Here is an 8,141-nt window from a genome sequence, read left to right as displayed (position 1 = left end):
GACCTATCAGTCCACAGGCTGACGTTCTATCCACTGAGCCAAACCAGTTACAGCCTTTTTCACTCTTTAATTATTAAAAGATAATGACAGATGCATAACAGCTATAGTTTAAGTCATACAGAAAAGGACATGAAAGAATTATGTGAAATTCAACCTTTCAGATATAATCATGTTTGACATTTTGATGAGCATTATTCCTGATCTCACTAAATGTATATATTTGCATAATATGCTTTTGCATATGCAGTTTTTTATAATTAGGATACTGTTATGAAGGTTTGTCTTTCTATATGTATATATTTATAAATACATAAACAAGTATTTTAAAGATTATCCAGTCATGTTCTGGTATTTATTAGTTGAGAGAGGGCTTTATAATTTATATCACCAGTATTCTCTTGTTGAATATTTAAGATGTCTTCAAATATTTATGATTATAATAAAATATTTGGAGAAATTGTTTTCTTATAAATATTTTTTCATATCTGTAGGACAAATTCTTAGAAGGAGAATTGCTGGATCAACTGTAGTAGATACTTTATATTTGGGAATTAAAACTAACATCCAAAAGTTTGCATAAAACCATGTTCTAACAATAGTGAGATTCTGCTGGCTATTGATTTTCATTCTGAAAATAATATATACCAATTTACTAAAGCTTTACTTTTTCCCTTTAGTAAATTTTTCTTCCAGCATAGATTTTGGATGTCCCTTGCATTATTTACTCTAATATAATTTATATTGTTGTTGTCTATTGTAAAATATATTTCCAGTTGTGTATTATTGTTGTAGAAAACATTTGTTTTAATTACCATTAATTGTCATTTACCTCTGCATGGCGTTTTCTAATATTTTAAAAATATTTTAATTTTTAGCTTAGGGCTTTCAGGTAAAAAATCTCATTTGCAGACAATTATAATTATGTATTTTCTTCCTTCTATTTTAGTATGCATACTTATTTGATTCACTGTTTAATTGCACTGGCTAGACCTGTGAAAATAATGTTAAAATTCCAAATGTCTATTTGTTCTCTCTATATTTTTTCTTATAAAATAACTTTAACATGTAATTAATCTTATAAGAAAAGGCTCACTGTTTGAATTTTTAAAATTTATTTTAGGAGATAAATTATTCACAGTTTTTGTAATGTTCTTTGCCCTAAAGAAAATTCTCTTCTGAAATTCAGAATTCTTGAGTCAGAAATCATCCTATATAATAAAACCCTAATATGCAAATTGACTGAATGGTGGAATGACTGGTCGCTATGGTGAGCACTGACCACCAGGGGGCAGCTCCTGCATTGAGCATATGCCCCTGGTGGTCAGTGCATTCGCACAATGGGAGCACCACTCAACCAGAGCTAGGCTCATGGCTGGTGAGGGCAGCAGCAGTGGCCGGAATGTCTCCTCCCTCCGGGAGCAGGCTTAAGCAGGCATGTGGACATCCCCCAAGGGATCCCAGAGTGCAAGAGGGCGGAGACCGGGCTGAGGGACTCCCCCAACCACCAGTGCACGAATGTCATGCACCAGGCCTCTGGTTAAGTAATATTTGAATACAAGAATATAGTACAGTCAACAGGCTAACATTTTAAGATAATACCATATTGATGTACTAAAAATAGTATAAACAGAAATCTTTCAAGGAAAGAAGGGAGAGAACATCCTTTCATTGAAATAATGTCTCATCACGTTTGCTATTATTAGAGAATATTGAGCCTGATGGACTAAATTGTACTTTGCTTTCTGACTATACTTGTAAGAGCTATTTGACCTTTCTGTAACAGAAATCATGCTTATAAATTAGATATACTTAAATATATCTAATTTGCTATGTTTCAGAAAAAATGGTAAAGCATGTTGAAAATATGCATAATGAGATGGGTGAGTTATACAAGGCTTAGATAGGCCCATGAGATTAACAGTTATCAATAAATCACTAGATGGCTTGTAAATTCTCTCTTGGTGTAAGAAAGGTTAATAAACTCAGATTTAAAAGTACTAAAAGGGACAACCTAAGTAATTACCTTGTGAAACTTACTTCAATCCTAGGTAATGGTCTAGAAAATATAATAAGGTAATTGATCTTTTGGAAGAAGGAGCTCATGAATTGAATGAAAAGTTGTCAGCACATGTTTCTGAGACACAATGGCAAACTAACGTAATAAATCAATTTTAATAAAGTAAATGGTAAAGTGGACAAGGACAATGTGCCATGTGTGAAGTAACAAGGTTAATCACATATACATGATGTTCTATTGCCTGCTTCTTTTAACAAACAATGCATCATGAGCATTATTCAAAATGGCTTACTATCAATGAAATTATGAGAGAGTGTCTTACTTGCAATATACTAGTTCCATCATAAGTTTCCTTGCCTATATTTTTATTCTTGGACAGTTTCATGTATATATTTTTCTTATTTTATCAGCTTTCTGAAAGTCTTAACCCCTGGTCTATGTATTTCACAGCATCGAGAATAAAACTCCCTTTGCCACATATATTACTTTTACAAAATACAAGGTACTGTGCATTTTATTACCCCTTTATAAAGGAAATAGTTCTTTTCTTCTTCTCCCCGCCCCCCCCCCCCCCCCCCCCCCCGTCTATATACAAGACTTCTGTCAGAATTTGCTGCTACCTGTGAAAGAGTTTTGCTTAACGGATGGGATGTGTAGGTTATGGTTTACTCAACTTCTTTTAGTTTACATTAGGACAAATCTTTGTAAAACAAACAAATAAGCAAACAGAATTGCCTAGTTACAAATTTTAAGCAGTATAGTTATTCAAAAAATAAGTACTTAAAGGAAAATATGAAGATAGTGGCATAGAATTATAAGTGAACAGTTATCTTTCAAAATGTCAATCCTTAGAGTTATTACTTCATCAGATGTAAGCTTTTACTTCTCTTCTTCAATCATTACTATGTCACTATAGGCCCAGTGCACAAAAATTTGGACTAAATTGTACTTTGCTTTCTGACTATACTTGTAAGAGCTATTTGACCTTTCTGTAACAGAAATCATGCTTATAAATTAGATATACTTAAATATATCTAATTTGCTATGTTTCAGAAAAAATGGTAAAGCATGTTGAAAATATGCATAATGAGATGGGTGAGGTGCACTCAGGGAGGTCCCTCAGCCCAGCCTGTGCCCTCTTGCAGTCTAGGACTCCTCGGAGGATGTCCACCTGCTGGCTTAGGCCTGCTCCCTGGGGGATCGGGCCCAAGCTGGCACTCAGAAATCCCTCTGGCAGCTCAGCAGCCCTCAGGGGATGTCCACTTGCCAGCGGGGAGCAGGCCTAAACTGCAGTTGGACGTCTTTAGCGCTGCTGAGGAGGCGGGAGAGGCTCCCACCACCACCGCTGTACTGGCAGCTGTCAGCCTGGCTAGTGGCTGAGCAGAGCTCCCCCTGTGGGAGCACACTGACCACCAGGGGGCAGCTCCTGCACTGAGCGTCTGCCCCCTGGTGGTCAATGTGTGTCATAGTGACCAGTCATTGCCAGTCGTTCTGCTGTTAGGGTCAGTTTGCATATTACCCTTTTATTATATAGGATTATCTCATAGCTCCTTAAATAGCAATAAGATTTTGTGTAAGATTTATGTTAAGCCTTCTAGAAAAGAATACACTCAACTCTGCAGTCATGCATTCATTCATTTAACAAAATAATAAAAGAAAAAAGCTTTTATATGCCAATCACTGTTCTTTGGTGATATAGCAGAAAGGAATATGAAATTCTTGCCATTGTGGTACTTACATTCTAATTGAGAGAGATAGTCAATAAACTAAGACACAATATACTTCCAGGAAGCTGTAATATGGCCAAATAAGAAGATGAAGAATGATAGGTGATAGGGTATTTTTTAGAAAAATAGTCCAGGAATGCAGTGGCATTTGAACAGATACTGAATGATATGGAACTAAGTTAGGAGATATTTCAATCCTGGCATAGAAATCAGCAAGAAAAAAATTAATCCTATGGTTATAAGTTTGTTATTAATGAATAAGAGCAAAAAGTCTTCCTAAAATGGATGAACTAGGAGTAATATGGTAGGAAAATGATTTAGAGAAAAGGCTTTGTGCTAGTTAATAAAGGGTCATTGTTTTTGTTTTGTTTTATCTTTTTTTAGTGACAGAAATAGCATGATTTTTATTTTGATGTGATTAAAACAAGGTGTAATAATGGTGTGTTTTTATATATGGTTTACAATTGTTCTACTACCAAATAATATGTGGTAAGTAGACGGTAAATAATAGAGAATAATGACTATCACTTAGAATTCTATTACCATAGTCCAGGTGAAATAATTGTGGATACATTGTGAAGGTATGTCTGAGAAGATATGCCGTTGTGGCGTGTAGCTGAAGGATAAAGGATGAGGTCAAAATTCACAACAAAATTTTATTTGTGCAATGGTGTTGATTTATGTGACTTTTACTGAAAAAGGTGCCACTTGGACAAGAGTCAGTAGGTAATCAACAAATATTTGTTTATATAAAGTTTGAAATTTGTTTTAGACCATCAATTGATGATTTTGAGTAGGCATCTAAAGATAAATTAAAATAAAGATGCATATGTAGATATAATTATGGGCATTAGGGAAGCAGTAAGCCCTGAAGATGAGCCATTCAAGCCATATGCATATATAAATCATGGAAGCACACATTTGTACAGATTCACTGATAATTGCTAAGTAAATAATTATGTGCCCTGACCAGTTTGGCTCAGTTGGTTGGGCATGTCCTTTGCACTGAGAGGTTGCCAGTTCAATTCCCGGTCACAGTACATGCTTGGGTTCTAGGTAGGAGGCATGCAGGTAGCAGGCATGCAGGAGGCAGCTGATCTATGTTTTGCTTTTACATCAATGTTTTTCTCTCTCTCCCTCTCCTTTCTTCTCTATCTCTAAAAATCAACAAAACTATTTTTTAAACAATAATAACCTGTACTTTTATGGGATATAAAATTCTAACATTTCTAACTAGAAAATAACTGTGTGCTATTAACGTGGTATCTCAGTTCTGTGGAAAATTCTGTGATAACCCTATGTAAACAGGCTAACATTTATCAAACATTTGGACATGTTTATTTTTCCAAACTGTATATTATCAGAGGCTAGAAATCATGCTCTCTAGTCTGCTTATGAACATGAAATCTGGCTTAAAGAACTATTTCAACTGTTAGTGGTGAGGGAGAATTTTTTACTCCTTTATCAGATTTCCACTGTTGCTAGGATGAATTTAAACCACTGACAAGATGTTCTGTGAACACTGAGCAGTCCTTCCACTGCAATATTTTCCACATTTGTATACTATGCCTTTTGGTCTTCTGTAGTTTCCATTTCAAGTCCAATGACTTCCCTGGAAAGGCCCTGTGGGCCTGTTAAATGGAACTTCAAATGCCTTCTTTGTTTCTTAGATCTTTACCATAAGAGTCACAGTTTTTGTTTTCTCTCTTATTAATGAATTAACTTCCTTCTATGGGATACAAAGCAGTGTAAGCCCCTGTCTTCAAACCTTTTTCAGGATAGTGTTTTATTTGAGTAAGGGAATTAGATCAGGCACAAGCTAATGAAAAATTAATGCATTTTATATTGACAGTTGAATGTCTACTTCCCATTCATATATAAAGTATATGTGTGTATAAAAGTGGAAATTGTTTATAATTTAAGTTGTCTACTAACCTTAAAGATAATTAGGTAAGGACATGTGGAATTTATGATTTCTAACTGTGATAGCTTGAACATAAGTATGGCCTAAATTCTCAAAGAAACTCCATCAATATTTCTTTGAGTGTGAAATAAGCATCAGTATTTTAACTAATCCCCCCTACAAATGACAAGCAAATCCCATTAACAGAATAACTAAAATTTGTTACAAAGCTATGAAAGAAGTTTGGCTAGAATTTTGTTTTAAATAATTCACCATATAAATACGTTTTCAAATTATCTAAATGTAAATACTGAATTTTATTGGATTTTATAGCATTTTTTAAAGATGTAATTGGTCACATTTTGAAACTCTTATTATATGGTATTTAATGTGGCCCCCCAAAGTAGAGGGAAAACTTCTTTTATATTTAATAAAGTGACCACATGTATATTGTGAAAACCCAAATAATTTAAATTATTTCCAGCATTTTACCTATACACAAAATAATTTATTAAAATATTGCCACATAGAAACTATATTTTATAATACATTTATTAAATTAAATACATTTATCATTTGTATAGACTATTTTTTTATTTTGGTGAAGAAAATACATTTATTTTCTCAAAGCACATTTATGTTTCTCCATTTATTTTGTGATAGAGGTTAATAAAATAACCTTGATTTTATATACGGAGATGGACATTAGGAAGCTTAAATTTCAGTTAAATTTAACTTTCCTCCTTTTTTAATGTCTTGTTAATATGGCATTGTACATCTAAAAAGATTTTATTTTTCTATCATGGCTTCTTGGATAGACTATTTTCACATAACTTGATTCTAACCATATGGATTTACCATGGCAAATCCTATTAACATTTTCTAACAATATCTTAAGTTGTGGAGCATAACAAAAATTTACTGCTAGGGAAATGCTAACTTTCTGGCATGAGTATATAATAAGGATTTTCATTTCTGTGACTTCCTCAAGCATTTTTAAGTGTGGTTATAATGGTTTAGTTCATTTGAATGATGACAGACTTAAAATCCAGTAAAACCTTCCCTTCTAAAAGAAAACCTAAAAAGTTCTCTTTTTAATTCTTTTTGCCTATGTAATTCTGGACTTTAGAATTTTTTTTTCACCAAAAACAATGCCTGATGAGATGCCAAAAATAACATTTGTTCCGATTATGTTGATAGTGGACTAACTCAATATTAGAATACTAAGAACTTTTATAATTATAAGAAAGTGGCTTATAGAGGAATCAAACCACAAAATAAAACGACAGGCTCAAAATGAAGATTTCTTCTAGGAATATTTTCTAATGGAATATGGATTGTGTGATTATCCTATGATAAAAGTTATATCCTGCAGAGCAGAAATCCGTGCTTGTGAAGCAGTGCTTTGGCATATATTTGACTGTAATATAGGACTAGTCTATTCCAATAAACATGAGCGATTAAGACATATCCTACATAGTCAATAGCTTGAGACATTTTAAATATTCATGGTATATTAAACCAAGCTACTTCTTGACCTCACATATCTTGTATTAACTTATAAATTCAAATATTCTCAGATATGAATACACATTCATATCTGGCAAACATGTGCAATAAAGTAGATGAATTTCAGAATGGTAAATATTGATTATTATTATTAGACAATTATAAAACATTGAACTATATTTATCAAAATTCAAATAACCCTATTCCTTGAATATTAAGAAAGCAATTGATGACACATTAATGACTTTTAGCTTAAATAATCAAAATGAAATCATTTGCATATTTCAGGTATGCAAATTGTTGACATGAGAAAAGTGTCCTAATTTCTTTCAAATAAACTTTCTCAATAAAATTTTGAAATTCTTCAAAAAAATATCCATGAAGATTTTAAATCTCTAATAATGGCAAGCTAAGTTGCTTGGGTCCATAAAAAAAACAAAATAAATGTTGTATTGAATCTAAAATAGCATATGCTTGAAATCATTACTAATTTTTAAAAAAGAAATATCTGGGTCAAATATTACACTAAACCTGGAGTAAGAGAAATAAGAAAACTGGTAATTAAAATCACTTTTTATCTTCATAGCCTTTATCCATACTCTAGTTCACTCCACATTGCTTTCCTGGTTGAAGCAGATCACAAAAGACATAGATCACAGTGGCCCAGAGTTTCGCCACTTTCACCTGTCTTGAACTGGGATCCCAATAACTACATCCATCAATTAAAAGTGAACAAGTGCTGAGAAATCAGGAAGGGCACAAAGTGGAAAAGAAGAGAAAAAATGAAATTTAAAGAAAAAACCATCTTGGGGAGTTTATGGTCGTAGACTTGACCTTTTATTGTGTATGCATTCTGAGTATGTTCAGCCTGGCTGAGTCAGGGATCTTTACATGTGAATTCAGTTTGAGACTTTCTCAAATCTATGGTACCAGAAAGGAAGGAAACAGATATCTGGAAGGAAAGCATGAGGGTCCTAGATAGACT

This window comes from Myotis davidii, unplaced genomic scaffold (assembly GCF_000327345.1).
Source record: "Myotis davidii unplaced genomic scaffold, ASM32734v1 scaffold99, whole genome shotgun sequence".
NCBI classification, from domain to species: domain Eukaryota; kingdom Metazoa; phylum Chordata; class Mammalia; order Chiroptera; family Vespertilionidae; genus Myotis; species Myotis davidii.
This window is presented reverse-complemented; position numbering follows the sequence as displayed.